The sequence below is a fragment of the Scyliorhinus canicula genome, chromosome 14 (genome assembly GCF_902713615.1).
Source record: "Scyliorhinus canicula chromosome 14, sScyCan1.1, whole genome shotgun sequence".
Classification (NCBI taxonomy): domain Eukaryota; kingdom Metazoa; phylum Chordata; class Chondrichthyes; order Carcharhiniformes; family Scyliorhinidae; genus Scyliorhinus; species Scyliorhinus canicula.
In genome coordinates this window covers 115,287,531-115,304,393 of record NC_052159.1, presented here as the reverse complement: position 1 = coordinate 115,304,393, position 16,863 = coordinate 115,287,531, and the positions used below count along the sequence as shown (strand labels likewise).

General features: G+C 48.7%; 1 long non-coding RNA gene across 1 annotated transcript in view; it reads right to left on the bottom strand.

Moving 5' to 3' along the window:
• The window catches only part of LOC119977883, a 33,444-nt gene extending 18,567 nt beyond the window's left edge, over positions 1–14,877 (bottom strand). Inside the window, exon 1 of the long non-coding RNA XR_005463308.1 lies at positions 14,843–14,877. This is a non-coding gene — a long non-coding RNA (uncharacterized LOC119977883). The remainder of the gene's footprint in view (positions 1–14,842) is intronic.
• Positions 14,878–16,863: the final 1,986 nt, after the last annotated feature.

Here is a 16,863-nt window from a genome sequence, read left to right as displayed (position 1 = left end):
CAAGGTGAGGGGGCAAATTCTCATGATGAGGGCACAGCCATGTGGGACTAAGATGAGGAGAAATCTCTCCACTCAGAAGGTTGTGATACTTTGAAAATCTCTAACCTAGACCAATCTGGATTTTCAGTCAAGATCTGTGTCAAAGACTGAGACCAAATAATTTTTTGAAGCCCCAGAGAATCAAGTGATATCGGGACCTGGCAGGAAGTTAAAGTTGAGGATTAACCATGAACTTAATAAATGGCGGAGCAGGTTCGTGAGTATATGGTGTACTTATGGTGACACGGTCTCACAGCAGTTAGCATTGCTTCCAGGGACCCGGGTTCAATTCCAATCTTGGGTGACTGTACACGTGGAGTTTGCACTTTCTCCCGGGTTACCTCCGGGTGCTCCGGTTTCCTCCCACAGTCCAAAGTTATGCAGGTTAGGTGGAGTGGCCATGTTAAATTGCTGCTTAGTGTCCAAAGATGTGCAGGTTAGGTGGAGTTACAGGGATAGGACGGGGGAGTGGGCCTGGGTGGGGAGGTCTTTAGGAGGATCAGTGCAGACTCGATGGGCTGAAAGGCCTCCTTCAGCACTGTAGGAATTCTATGGTCCCAAGGTTCATAAGAACATAAGAACATAAGAACATAAGAACTAGGAGCAGGAGTAGGCCATCTGGCCCCTCGAGCCTGCTCCGCCATTCAATGAGATCATGGCTGATCTTTTGTGGACTCAGCTCCACTTTCCGGCCCGAACACCATAACCCTTAATCCCTTTATTCTTCAAAAAACTATCTATCTTTACCTTAAAAACATGTAATGAAAGAGCCGCAACTGCTTCACTGGGCAAGGAATTCCATAGATTCACAACCCTTTGGGTGAAGAAGTTCCTCCTAAACTCAGTTCTAAATCTACTTCCCCTTACTTTGAGGCTATGCCCCCTAGTTCTGCTGTCACCCGCCAGTGGAAACAACCTGCCCGCATCTATCCTATCTATTCCCTTCATAATTTTAAATGTTTCTATAAGATCCCCCCTCATCCTTCTAAATTCCAACGAGTACAGTCCCAGTCTACTCAACCTCTCCTCATAATCCAACCCCTTCAGCTCTGGGATTAACCTAGTGAATCTCCTCTGCACACCCTCCAGTGCCAGTACGTCCTTTCTCAAGTAAGGAGACCAAAACTGAACACAATACTCCAGGTGTGGCCGCACTAACACCTTATACAATTGCAACATAACCTCCCTAGTCTTAAACTCCATCCCTCTAGCAATGAAGGACAAAATTCCATTTGCCTTCTTAATCACCTGTTGCACTTGTAAACCAACCTTCTGTGACTCATGCACTAGCACACCCAAGTCCCTCTGAACAGCGGCATGCTTTAATATTTTATCGTTTAAATAATAATCCCGTTTTCTGTTATTCCTACCAAAATGGATAACCTCACATTTGTCAACATTGTATTCCATCTGCCAGACCCGAGCCCATTCACTTAACCTATCCAAATCCCTCTGCAGACTTCCAGTATCCTCTGCACTTTTCGCTTTACCACTCATCTTAGTGTCATCTGCAAACTTGGACACATTGCCCTTGGTCCCCAACTCCAAATCATCAATGTAAATTGTGAACAATTATGGGCCCAACACGGATCCCTGAGGGACACCACTAGCTACTGATTGCCAACCAGAGAAACACCCATTTATCCCAACTCTTTGCTTTCTATTAATTAACCAATCCTCTATCCATGCTACTACTTTACCCTTAATGCCATGCATCTTTATCTTATGCAGCAACCTTTTGTGTGGCACCTTGTCAAAGGCTTTCTGGAAATCCAGATATACCACATCCATCGGCTCCCCGTTATCTACTGCACTGGTAATGTCCTCAAAAAATTCCACTGAATTAGTTAGGCACGACCTGCCTTTTACGAACCCATGCTGCGTCTGCCCAATGGGACAATTTCTATCCAGATGCCTCGCAATTTCTTCCTTGATGATAGATTCCAGCATCTTCCCTATTACCGAAGTTAAACTCACTGGCCTATAATTTCCTGCTTTCTGCCTACCTCCTTTTTTAAACAGTGGCGTCATGTTTGCTAATTTCCAATCCACCGGGACCACCCCAGAGTCTAGTGAATTTCGGTAAATTATCACTAGTGCATCTGCAATTTCCCTAGCCATCTCTTTTAGCACTCTGGGATGCATTCCATCAGGGCCAGGAGACTTGTCTACCTTTAGCCCCATTAGCTTGCCCATCACTCCCTCCTTAGTGATAACAATCGTCTCAAGGTCCTCACCTGTCATAGCCTCATTTCTATCAGTCACTGGCATGTTATTTGTGTCTTCCACTGTGAAGACCGACCCAAAAAACCTGTTCAGTTCCTCAGCCATTTCCTCATTTCCCATTATTAAAACTCCCTTCTCATCCTCTAAAGGACCAATACTTACCTTAGCCACTCTTTTTTGTCTTATATATTTGTAAAAACTTTTACTGTCTGTTTTTATATTCTGAGCAAGTTTACTCTCATACTCTATCTTACTCTTCTTTATAGCTTTTTTAGTAGCTTTCTGTTGCCCCCTAAAGATTTCCCAGTCCTCTAATCTCCCAGCAATCTTTGCCACTTTATATGCTTTTTCCTTCAATTTGATACTCTCCCTTATTTCCTTAGATATCCACGGTCGATTTTCCCTCTTTCTTCCGTCCTTCCTTTTTGTTGGTATAAACCTTTGCTGAGCACTGTGAAAAATCGCTTGGAAGGTTCTCCACTGTTCCTCAACTGTTCCACCATAAAGTCTTAGCTCCCAGTCTACCTTAGCTAGTTCTTCTCTCATCCCCTTGTAATCTCCTTTGTTTAAACACAAAACACTAGTATTTGATTTTACTTTCTCACCCTCCATCTGTATTTTAAATTCCACCATATTGTGATCGCTCCTTCCGAGAGGATCCCTAACTATGAGATCATGAATCAATCCTGTCTCATTACACAGGACAAGATCTAGGACCGCATGTTCCCTCGTAGGTTCCATTACATACTGTTCTAGGAAACTATCGCGGATACATTCTATAAACTCCTCCTCACGGTTGCCTTGACCGACCTGGTTAAACCAATCGACATGTAGATTAAAATCCCCCATGATAACTGCTGTACCATTTCTACATGCATCAGTTATTTCTTTGTTTATTGCCTGCCCCACCATCTCGTTACTATTTGGTGGCCGATAGACTACTCCTATCAGTGACTTTTTCGCCTTACTATTCCTGATTTCCACCCAAATGGATTCAACCTTATCCTCCATAGCACTGATGTCATCCCTTACTATTGCCCGGATGTCATCCTTAAATAACAGAGCAACACCACCTCCCTTACCATCCACTCTGTCCTTCCGAATAGTTTGATACCCTCGGATATTTAACTCCCAGTCGTGACCATCCTTTAACCATGTTTCAGTAATGGCCACTAAATCATAGTCCTTCACGATGATTTGTGCCACCAACTCATTTACTTTATTCCGAATACTACGAGCATTCAGGTAAAGTACACTTATGTTGGTTTTTTTACCTCTGTTTTGAATCTTAACATCTCCAGTTTTATTCCTTTTGTTATTACTGGGCCTATTCACTGTGCTCCCCTCAGTCACTGTACCTTGTACTGTCGCCCTTATGGATTTCTGACTATGTCTTCTCTGCCTTGCACTTTTCCCCTTACTTCCTTTTGTTTCTGTCCCTGTTTTACTACCTTCCAACTTCCAGCATTGGTTCCCATCCCCCTGCCACATTAGTTTAAACCCTGGAGTTCATACTCCAATTTCTCATATTCTTATACTTAATGAACATATGAAAGTCAGAGCATTTTCTGCTATAAGTACATTTACCATATTAGATGGTAGTAAACTAACCCATATTGTTAATACTGTAAGTAGTTACTGCATTGCCCCACCAACGACAACATTCTAAAAGTTTAAACAAAAAACTTTCAAATTAGTAAATTGGGAGGGCTACATTTCAGGATCCAATTTAAAAGAGCCTCATTCCGGAACTTCAGTAATATTCAAATGAAATAAAAATGCAAAATATGTCATCAAGTTCAGTTTGATTCATTATTTTAATAACATGCATTTCTTTGCCTGCTTTCAATTTTTCCACTATTTTATCCACTTCTTGATTTTGAGAGTGGCAAAAGAGACACACATTATTTTTTGTCTTTTTAAAAGAAATTGTTCTGAAATTGTTTTTCTTTATGTGTGCGAAATGGTTCCTTTGATTCTCTTAAAAGCCCATAATGTCCTTTAGGTCTGTATTCACTCAGTGCCCAAGCAATGTGGTTTCCATGGCGACTACTGTTTCATTTCAATATGTTTAATAAATGTCATTACTGGCACTCATCACTCCATTGCTGCTGCAATTTAGCCAAGCGATACAGATAATGGTTTATTCAGAGTGACCACATATAATCCTGGAAATGAATATCCAAAGCAGCCCTCACTATTAAAGATGGGACGGAGAACATTGAAGCAATTTCGATTTTAAGTTGTGGAGAACTGGAAGCAGTTGCTGATCTTTCGGGAAGATATTGTGACCCTAAATGGCAATATTGCCACTTGCACAATTTCAAACCAACCTATGAAGCATTTTAACCTTGGTAAAAACAAATTGACAATGCTGAAGAAGCATTAACACAGAGACTGTGCCTTGGAACATAGTTACAGCCGGCTTAGTTACTGAATAGATGATTTACAGCTGTGGGTGGGTGGGAAAACCTTGCATTTCCATCTCAGGATGTCCCAAAGTGCTCGATACGTTTTGAAGTGTAGTCAGTTTTGTAACATAGGAAACACAGTTGTCAGCCTGCGTGAAACAAGGACTCACAAACAACAATTCTTCATGATCAGATAATCTGTTGTTGGTAATGCTGGTTGAGGAATAAATATTGGTAAAGACACCGGGAACACTGCCTTGCTCTTTGATTAAATGCCTCAGTTGAAAGACTGCATCCCTGACAGTAAAGCAAACTTCTCATACTGCACTGAGGTAGCAGTCCCGATTATGTGGTGAGGTTTCTGTAGTTGGACTCTGCAGTGTTACAGTTACGACACAGGGCTAGAAACCCAGAGATTGTTGTCAGGATCTTTCTTCGACTTTCTCCTGCCCTATGAGTTTAATTTTGGCAGAGACTCAGCAGAAACACATGCAAATAACTAGCTGGATATTCACGGAGGAATCAAGGGTTGCAATATGCCTTAAAGGGGTATCAGCATGGCATCACTCGGAGGGAACTTTGTCATGCGATCCCACTTTAATTTCACTTTTGCTTTGAGTAGCTCTGATGTCTTCAAGCTTTTTACCTATGTATAACTATTCTCATGTGTCTAATCTTAATAAATGAAGCCACAATCAGTTAATCAAATCGCTCAGGAATGATTAGTGCCTTGTGTCTTGTACAGTAAATAAGCCCAAGGTACGATTTTATAAGGACATGATATGCTGAGCAGCAGTGATGAGGCAGTTGGCAGCAAGATTAAACAAATGTACAGCCTTTGATCATGTTACATGCTATGAGATACAGCTCCAGGGTCCCAGGTTCGATTCCCGGCTGGGTCACTGTCTGTGTGGAGTCTGCATGTCCTCCCCGTGTGTGCGTGGGTTTCCTCCGGGTGCTCCGGTTTCCTCCCACAGTCCAAAGATGTGCGGGTTAGGTGGATTGGCCATGCTAAATTGCCCATAGTGTAAGGTTAATGGGGGGATTGTTTGGTTACGGGTATACGGGTTACGTGGGTTTAAGTAGGGTGATCATTGCTCGGCACAACATCGAGGGCTGAAGGGCCTGTTCTGTGCTGTACTGTTCTATGTTCTATGTTCTATGTTCTAGAAGACCCTTGATACTTTAGTCAGACTGCAATGGAGTCATAACCTTAGAGCATGTTAAAACGCAGTGTGGTGACTTATCTTTTGGGGATCCTTTAGCTCTTCTTCAGTTAATCCTGATGCGTTCAGCCTGTGTAGACCTTTGCTCCCAATTGCTAGACAAATGTTTATCTGAGTTTGATTGAGACACATAAGAACCAGTGATCATGTATAGCATTGGTAAGCAGATGGATCTCTTGTGGTTAGATTGCTGTGAATAAGCTGTCAATTCCATGAGTGGAATCACACAACAAAGGACCAGCACTGGGTTAGTTCAGTTGAAAATGGCAAGTGACCAGGCTGTGGAATGGATTGATAGTACGTAAGGGAGACTCAGAAAACCCCACTGAAAGGCCCTAAACATTAGGCCAGAGAGGTCATGATTATAACCGATGTCTTCAAGAGTTGCTGGACAATAAACTGAACAAAAGGCAAAGACCTCATTACTCCATGGTGCACTTCTGCCATAAGCCATCTATGTTGGCAGAGCTTCATTAAAGTACATAAAAACAGTTACAGTGCCACTCATCCCAGGTACTACATAAGAAGGAAGGTCAAAGGGATAGTGTCAGAATGTCCACAAATTCGCAAGTTTGAATTGGGATGCAGCTGACATACTTTACAAATTCAAAATGTTTAACCAACATACAGAACTTTGGATTTCTGAGCCGGTATTCTCCCCTACCTGGCGGGGCGGGGGGTCCCGGCAGGACGGAGTGGCGTGAACCACTTCGGCACCTTTAGGGGCTAGGCCCGCGCTGGAGTGGCTCCCGCTCCGCCGGCCAGCGCGAACGGCCTTTGGTGCCCCGCCAGCCGGGGCTGAAAGGCCTTCGCCGGCTGGCGTTAGTCCGCTGATGCTCCGGTGCATCGGTGGCTGCTGACGTCATACCGGTACATGCGCAGGGGAAGGGGTGCCTTCCACCCCCGCCATGGTGAAGGCCATGGCGGGGCGGAAGAAAAAGAATGCCCCCACGGCACAGGCCCGCCCGCCGATCGGTGGGCCCCGATCACGGGGCAGGCCACCGTGGGGGCACCCCCTGTGGTCAGATCGCCCCTTGTGCCCCCCCAGGACCCCGGAGCCAGCCCGCGCCGCCAATCCCGCCCGTACCAGAGGTGGTTTAAACCACGCCGGCAGGAAAGGCCTGTCAGCGGTGGGACTTCGGCCCATTGTGGGCCGGAGAATCGCCGCGGGGGGCCCACCGACTGGCACGGCACAATTCCCGCCCCCGCCGAATCTCGGGGGGTAGCGAATTCGGGACACGGCGGGGCGGGATTGACTCAGGCCCCGGGCGATTCTCCGACCCCCCGGGGGGTCGGAGAATTCCGCCCCTGGTTCTTATGTGTCTCAATCAAACACAGATAAACATTTGTCTAGCAATTGGGAACAAAGGTCTACACAGGCTGAACGCATCAGGATTAACTGAAGAAGAGCTAAAGGATCCCCAAAAGATAAGGCCCATGCTGAAAGACCAGTTTAGAATCAAGCTAAACATCCGTACTCATGAACAAGTGTTTATGTCATTGCGACAACGACCAACAAAACCAACAGACTACTTTGTCCGCAGATGCAAAGAAAGGAGCACATAAAGTGACTTTTCAAATGCAGAGCCCAGAGACAGGATTGTTGAGTTGCTGATTGCATCCACTGCCATGGAAGTATTCCAGATAGAGCTGTAGAACAAGCCCAAAATGTATCATTGAAGAACTACCCCAGGATGGGCGTATGTGCAAAGTAATCCTTGTACAGTTGACAAAACTTACAGATCCTAAATTCAATCCCAGTTATTGATGCATTCACTAGAACACCCAAACCTCAGGTTATGGACAGGAGGAGGATTTGTTAAACAGCTGTGAGTTCTCTTCTCACTACCCATCCGTAAACAGAAAGATGTTTTGATTTTTATTTTCCCCTCTTCATAAGTGGTGGTGTATTTCCCCCAACCCTTCAGTTTGGAGTGAATTACCCCCACAGCAAACTCAAGATCAGGTCAAATAAGAGGGTTGGGTTATTTTACACACACACAAAACACAGGAAGAGGTTTTCACAATGTCTGCCCCTTTTTTGCACTTGGACAATAAAAAAAGGAATAAGGGAAAGAAAGAGGTACAAGGAAAGACCATGATAAAAATAACAGTTCTGGTTTTACGCGAGTCCAGAATGAAGGGCTGGATTCTCCGATTTTCGGGCTATGTCCGGAAGATCCGTGGTGTTTTACGTGGCAAAAATCAGTGAGGCCTCTGCACCGATCCTCCGACCGGTGAGAGGCTAGCAGTCGCGGCATTAAACGCATGGCCTTTCTGATATAAACAGCTGGAGAATTGCCGGGTCCGTGACCGCACATGTGCGCGGTGACGACCTGCAACGGCCGTGCCGTACAGCATGACGCCGGCCGTGCGTGGACCCGACCTTCCAGATAGTGCCCCCCCTGAACACCCTATCGCCACCCCTGGCCACCCCAAACCAGCCCACCCAGCCCTCGCCGAAGCCCCCAATGGCCAGCAGCACGGCTCCTGCCCGACTATGGCGGCATTTTCCAAAGGCGAAGACTTCTTGAGTGGAAAAATACACAGAGGGTGAGATTCTCTGGCCTTCCCGCAGCTTGTTTCTCGGTGGCAGGAGGCAGCCCGGTATTAGTGGGTGGCAGGATCGTCTAGTCCCATCTTTGTCAATGAGATTTCCCATTAACTCCGCCCCACACTGCCGGGAAACCCACGGCAAAGCTGCGCCAATGGTCCACAATATCCCACTGACATGAAGAGCTAGAGGATGTCACCCATATGTACAAATATGGATGTTCCAATGCTTCAGTCATGCACAGTGTAGATGAGGGCCAGGCAAATGTTCCTGGGCAGAGCTTTTCTGTTGCTACCCTGATGGTAATATGGTAGACGGTCACAGGCTGCCTGCCTGGGGTCCTGCTTATTTTCTGAGGCCAAATATTGACTGCCCACGTTCAGTTCCACACAGCAATATTACAGGTTCTAGCAACTTTGGAGACATCATGTGACATACTTCCCACTTCTCCTGGATGTTGGACAAAAGATATACTTCTCCAAGACTGGAATCTTGAGGTGTTTATAGAGGTGTCAGGGCCGTTTTGGCCTTTGCAGACTTATTGGATGGGTCTCTCAGTTTCAGAAAGTAAGTGTTGATGCCAGGACTGAATCGGTGGACTTCTACGACAACAAATTTGGCACTGATCCCAGAGCAATTCACGATCCATTAATGGGCTCGCAGCGGTGCCACATGGGACACAATCGATTGCAATGAAAAGGGGTGTCCGATTCGTCGGGGTCGGGATTGCCACTTGAGAGGCTGACAAGCTGCAGCTGCATATCAGCACTCCACTACCCAGAGACACCATTCCCAGCAAACAAAATGGCAGCATGAAGAGCGGCACCGCAGTTTGTGGACACCGAGCCGGAGACCCTGCTGAACGGTGTGGAGGAGTGGCGGGCCACCCTGTTCCCCAGAGTGGGAAGGGGGCTACCACCCGCCAGTGTACACCGGGCCTGGATGCAGGTGGCAGAGGCCATGAGTACCATGAGCCACACCGCCAGGACTGGCCAGCAGTGCAGGAAGAAGCTGCACGACCTCCTCAGGGCGGCCAGGATGAGTAGGCAGCACTATGCCCCTGGCACCAACCTCCGTCTCACACACCCACAATCCCCCCGCTCACCTGGTGGGCGACCGAACCCCACCCGCTGGCAGCGTGCATGCTCTTCACTCTGCGCCACGTGCCGCATCTGCAGCCCCTCACCGCCACGGAGCAGCAGACATTGGCCCAGGTCTTTGGGCCCGGACAGAGGGCAGTCGATACATTGCAGATTCCCAAGGCAGGCGTGGCACGATCCCTCCCACCCCACCGCCCCCACTCTCCACTCCCACACCATCCCCTCACCACCTCTATGCTACCCCCACACCACCCCCACCCCACCCCCTCACCACTCACACATCACCCCCTCACCACCCACATGCCACCCTCTCACCACCACAACCGATGATCCAATCATGCATCATATGTCTTGTGTCTTGCAGGATCACTTGACGATGAGATGGGCCCTTCTAGGTCTCCCACTCCCGACCCCAACCCCAAGCAGATTCCAGCGAAGAGGAGGCGAAGGATAGCAGAGAGAGACAGCAAAGGCCAGCCCGAGAAACCCCAGAGCACCTATTCGGGAATGTCACTGAGTTTGCTTCACAGCTGTCTCCAACACCCTCCACCATCCCAGAGGCTCTCACCTCGGTTGGGCACTTTAGTGAACAGGCGCCTGGGGCACAATCTGGTCTGCACCACACATAAGCGGTACACCAGGTAGAAGTAGGAACCCTGAGGGGGCAGATGTTTTGACGGCAGTTTGACCCCAGGAACTAGCTGCCGTCCAGGCGGGTTTCGGCCTTCTGGAAAGGGCATTGTGGAGATGCAGTCAGAGAGCCAGGGACTACATGAGGCTGTCAGAAACCATCCAGTGCTTGCAGCTGCAGTTGGAGGAGTCCAACCATGTGCAGGAGCAGGATGTGGTGCTGACAATGCGTGCTACCAATACCAACATCGAAAAGGGATGTCTGCGGTTGAGGCCTTGGGGCCGAAGGTATTGGCCATGGGTCAGGATGTCCAAGGCACTCTGTCCAGGCAGTGGCCAAGACACAGGAAAGAGCTGCCCTGTCACAGGCACCTATCTACCAGGGCCACTTGGACAACGCAGCGGCACTCCAGAGCTTTGCCCAGTCACAACGGGTTATGATTAAAGGCGTCGGCAGCGTTGCCCGGTGTTAAGGGTCAAGATTTAGAAAACTCCAAAGTATGTCATGGAGTTCACCTGAACCACAACTGTTTATAGATTTTGGTTGTGAGGAGCACACGGGCCTGCCTTTCAGGTGTTATTCAACAATGGGAGGCATTAAGCACTTTTAATTAAAAACAAAGTTATTCTACGAATTTAGTTAACATTTTTATAAATACACACAGTAAGCTTTTTATCAACTACAAACATAAATACCCCACACAGCTGCAGTAATCTACTTATAACCCTTAATGAATTTCTCTTAATTGTTTCAATTTAATAACATCCCATAAACCAGAAAACACTTTTCAAAGGTTTGGCCCAGTATATGACACTCTTCCTGTCTTTAAGACCAGCTATGAATGCTCTTTTCTTTTCAAAACATCAGGTTTGAATTCCTTCCAGAAAGCAGTTATTTATTTGAAGCTAACAGGTAATCTGGAGACACCTTTAAATATGCAGAGAGAGACAGGACTTCTCTGTCTGAATCCAGCATCCAAATGTGAAAACGAAAGCAACAGATCTCAGAGGCACAAAACAGCCCAAACCAGAACAAAAGTAAAACCCAGAGCCACAGCCCAGCTCCACCCTCACAATGATATCACTGAAGTCATTTGATAAGACAAAACCTTTCTTAAAGGGACACTCACATGACACCAGGATGGTGGCTGACTTGCACCAGTCTCAAAGGGAGTTCACACAGGCCCTCTGCTCCAGGCTTGTGAGCATTGGGATCCTGGTCGAGTCGAGAGGGGGCCTCCAGAACTGGCAGTTCCAGCTGATGGGAGAGCCCCAGGAGTTTTCTCTGGATGCATCCACGTCGCAGGGAGTAGCCCGGGTAAAATCGGGCACCTCGGGGGAAGAGGCGTGATGGGCCTGTGCCAGTGACTCCTGCAGGGGAGGTGCTGGAACACCACAGCGCCTAGGACTCCTTCCCACTTGCCTATGCTCACCCAATAGTCAGTGGGCAGAACAGGGTGGCAGCACGCCACTAGAGATACCCGAGTGACTGCCGGGCCCATCCAGGCCCAGTTGCTGCTGAGGATGGCTGCCAAACGAGACCCAGGTCACAGGGCATGATTTGCAGCAGGTTGCCTCCACTCCTGATGTACTGGGGATCCACCTAGACATGGCATTGGGGCCTGTCAGATCAGAAGGATGGACACTATTTAAGATGGCACGGTTGCAGCACATAGGACAGTGTTAGGGGCTAGGGCACCATTATGGAGATGATCATATATACTTTGTAAAATAAACACATGTGCGCAAAAGTTCATATCTGCCTTGGGCTCTTTCAGAAGGGTGTGAGGGATCGGCTTTTGACAAAGAGTCATTGGACTCGAAATGTTGGCTCTTTTCTCTCCCCACAGATGCTGCCAGACCTGCTGAGATTTTCCAGCATTTTCTCTTTTGAGGTACAGGCTGAGCTGGGCAGGCTGCAGAGGGGGCACTGTGGTGGGGGGGTGTTGGATGGGTGTACGGGGGAGGTGGCCACGTACCCAGGCCCCCAGGTCAGACTGCACATTTCCCCAGTATACCGTCCCACCCCCTCCTTCTTGCCTAACGCACGCCCCCCTCCCCCACGATCTCCGCCACCCCAATGGTTCGGTCGAGCCGTGTGATGGAGTGGCCAGCTCGCATGCAGGGAGCACCCAGGTGGACTATGGAAAGTGCTACCATGGGCAGGAGTCAGACCTTGTCACATGATGTGGAGCACTGGAGCTCATCACAGAGCGGGTCATCATCATCCTCCACCTCGTGCACCAGAACCACTGTCACTGCCAACCCAGTGCTCGCACCCATAGGTAGGAATCATGAGAGGAGGTGGCGTGGACGGTGGTGGTCATGGGAGGGGGTGGTTGGTAGTGGGTAGGGGGAGGTTTGGAGGTGGGATGGGATGTCGGTGCCGTCAGCCAGGCCCCCTAGTCGGTGAACCTGGAGGCAATAAGAGCCTCCAGTGCGTGCTGGCCGAGGCACACGTGTTGTGTGGCCTCCTGTGTCCTTCCTGGGCCCCATGTCCTGCTGATCCCTGCCCTCCTCCGCATCTTCTTCATCGGATGAGGGCTGGCGTTCATCCCCCTCCTTCAACACATTGCACTTATGCTGTGCAATGTTGTGGAGGACACAGTAGGCCTCCACGATGTGGAAGACTCTCCCAGTGCTATGCTGGGGGGCCTCTGCTGAGTCTTTCAGACAACCTGACCTGTATCTTCAACATGCCGAAGCACATCTCGATCATGCCCCGTCGGTCTGTGGCTTCCGGATGGGTGTCATCAACCATGACTGCAGCGGATAGCCCCTGTCGCCCTGGAACCAAGCCCTCACCCGGGGGTGCGCCTCGAATGTGTCAGGAACCGTTGAGTGCGCCAGGATGAAGGTGTCATGCACACTGCCCGGGTATCGGGTGCAGACATGCATGATGGGCAGCTCATGGTCACACCCCAGCTGCACGTTCATGGAGTGGAACCCCTTTTGGTTTGTGAAGATCGACCCGTCATGAGCTGGTGCTCGTAGAGGGACACGCATCCGGTCAATCACCCGGTGGACATGGAACATCCCGCGACTGTAGCGAACCCCGCTTCCCGGGCATCTGGTGGACTCGTTCCAAATTGAATTTGATATATTATGTCTCGCAGGCATATAAGGTTTCTATGACGGTGCGGAGTTTCAAAACCTGGAAGGACCCCGTGAAGATTTAGGGCGACCAACACCTTGGCGGCCATCGGGAAGTGGTGTTCTCCACTATACCCCCGTGGTTCCATGTGTGGCATAATCCAACAGATATGTGGCACTGTCCTCCTGCTCAGTCAGAGTCTTCAACAATTCCAAAGTCCTTTTTCTGCAGGGGGTGAAAGGCAGACATGTTACCATGGTGCATACCCCGTTCCCAACCAGGTCAACCGGGCTACACGGTGAGGCCATCCTGCACTGCGGCCCCTGCCCCCTCATGTCCCTCTCCCCCTTCCGCCCTCTTACATCCCCACACCTCCTACCCCTGGTCATTCCCCCTGGCACTCTGCCCTCCGTACCGCACCACCGGCCCCGTCGGTAGCTGGAACCGTGGGGGCTTTTGGCCCTGGCACCCATCCTATCCGGCAGGGGTGCTATCCATGCCAGTGGTTTGCTCTGTGGCACCTGTCCGGTGTCCTCTTGCAGGGATTTCCATGGGCATTGCCCTTGGGTGGGCATCCTGTTTAGGTGAGGGGTTGGGGGGTAAGGGGGTGCAGAGGTCGGGTGGAGAGAGGGGTTGAGGGTGGGAGTGGGGGTGGGGGCTGGGTGCACCCATGTGACTGGTGTAACTCTGCGCAACCACGGGCGATGGTGCCCGGCATGATGGCTGCCCTGCGCAGCAATGGTCGTCTGTGCCAGGACACCCCCAGTCCTGGGGGTCACCCCAATGCCACAACCCATCCCCTGGTCACCCCCTGTCACCACCCCCCCTCCCCCAACCACACACACACAGACACACACACCCACACCCAGCCTCGGAATTGTTGAGGAAGGATATGCCTTTCTGGTGGCCCGAAGATCACCAATACCTCTTTGAAGGACTGAAACTCATTATAGAAGCATCGTCGTTATAATTTTATAATCCTAGAGAGACAACTAACCTGGAGATAAATGCCTCATTTAAAGGTCTGGCAGAATGCATACTACAAAAAAGGCAACAACAATTCCATTTGCTTCAAAATCTCTCTCTGTAATGTAATCCAACTCCATCCATTCAGAGCAGTAAACATTAGCTTTATGTTTGCAATCATGTGTTTTGATAACTATCTCGTTGGTAAAATACTTGCGTTAGAGACTGACTATAAGCCACTGGAGATGATTTGGTGGAAGCCATTATCCAGTGCACTACCAAGACTGCAAAATTTCTTGATAAAGGTTTAAGGTTACGACTGTCAGATTGGGTACAAGAGAGATTATTTGATGGTCGCGGCGGATACACTTCGCAACCTGATACCCTTCAACAACTTCATCACTCACACATGGGCATAGATCAGAAGAGTCCATTGGCCGGGTATGAACAATGACAAAATCGGCATCATGAAGTATGAGGTATGGCAAGAGAGTATGCAACGTCAGTTCAAAGAACCCCATTAATTCCACTTGAAGATCTTAGCCCACCTTGGATCCAAAATCACAGTCAACCTCTTTCATGTCCATGGCACTCACTTTAACATTGATTCAGGTTTGATGGTCCCTCTCACTTCTATTCCTTCCTGTTATGTGTCACTCTGTCCTGTTAGGAAGAGAGGAAAAATGTCAATGTTTATACATTGCGATTTCTGAGCCCAAAATTATGCTGAAGTAAATGTATTCCCCGAAGGGTTTTAATTTCAGGTTCTTTTGTGTTAAGGCGTTTTAGTACTTTCCGGATGGTTTGGTCCTGGAACTTGATTCAAACTGAGCAGAGAAAAGGCTGACCACTTGGACGCGATTCTCCGATGCCGCGTGGCATCGGGAAAGCCATTGTGAACTCGGCCGAGTTTCACGACCGTGTCGGAGGCTGCTCCTCGCCCCCTATTCTCCTCCCCCCCCCCCCCGAGGGGCTAGGAGCGGCGTTTCGTGAAACTCGGCCACCGGGCCTTGACGCTGGCATCAAGGCGGCGCGCCGAGAATGACGCGGCGGCGCCGCCTAAGTGACGTCATCCGCGCATGTGCAGGTTGGCCGGCTCCAATCCATGCATGCGCGGTTGCCGTCTTCCCCTCCGCTGCCCCGCAAGACGTGGCGGCTTGATCTTGTGGGGTGCGGAGGGGAAAGAGTGCATCTCTTAGAGATGCCGGCCCGACGATCGGTGGGCACCAGTCTCCTCCCGGGCACGCCCATGGTGCTCGATCCCCTCTCCGTCCCCCACAGGTCCCACACTCACCTGTTGCGCGCGGCAGCAACAGGTGTGGATGGCGCCGGCGTGACCTGGTCAGATTCGTCAGGCTGCTTGGCCCATCCGGGCCAGAGAATCGCTGGTCGCCGGGAAAAACGGCGAGTGGCGATTCCGCGACACGCCATTTTGGGGGGGGTGGGAGAATCGCGGGGGGTGCCAGGGCGGCGTGTCGTGATTCGTCCGGCCCTCCCGCGATTCTCCCACCCGGCGTGGGGGGGCGGAGAATTGCGCCCCTTGTATTTGTTACTTATAAGCATGCCATGCCAGAAATATTATGAGAGTGTAAAGGGAAGAATGCAAGTTCCTTTTAATAAACAGCTTCTCTATGTTTGATTTCTTTTAACATAATCCTACAGTAATTTAGACAGTTCATACAAGAGCAACATGGGCCGACTGGACTGAATGATCTGTCTTTGAGTTGGCATTACAATAGAACAAGGAAATGTAACTGGAACTTTGTGCTATTTTAGCAAATGAGTTAGCATTTTGCATTAAATTCCTGTCTGTGCTATTTTTAAGTAGCCATGGCTCTAAAATGGACTGAGATCTGTGCTCTCAGAAATTTAAAACAAATATGCTAAAAGTAGCATTTGGAGGAAGTGAATTCCCACAGTGTCAAACAAGCATGCCTTCTCGCTTCAGGTTCAAATTTAAATTGAAGCTGCACAGATTAACTTGTCAGCTTCAAAACTAACTGGCAAAATATTGTTTTTTTTTCACAAGACGCAGTGGTGACAAATGGATTGCTGAAGTAAAATGTGGATACTGCCATTTTAATAGAAAACGAAAAGGACAAAATGATTACAGGTATTCAAAAATGGAACAATAAGGTAGAAATTACTGTCAGGAATATTATCGTGCGAGCGTGTAATAGGCAAGAACCAAATTCTGCTCTGCTATTTCAGTAGAGCTGCTAAGATATTTAAAAGGAATGGTTAATGGCTCAGTTTAAATAGCACAGAGGAGAAATTGATACAAGTGTATTTAACATTTGTATAATAGCATCACTGACAGTTGTTTATATCCACATTTTCTTACTTTAATTACGGTACGAGTGAATATTTTCACTGCACAAACAACCCATAGAGAATCATCTGTAAGTGTCATGGATTATGGTAAGAAGTTTCGATATAAAAGCGTTCAAAAGTGCTAATTCTATTTTATCCTTATTAAGTAACTTTACCTTGATGGATAAGCCGTGCATTTCTACAAACATCAAACATGCTCCATATAGTTCCAATGCCCTTTCCATAAAGATATAAGCCCGGTCCCGCCTGGAGCAATGTAAGGATGAGAGGGGAACTAACCGAG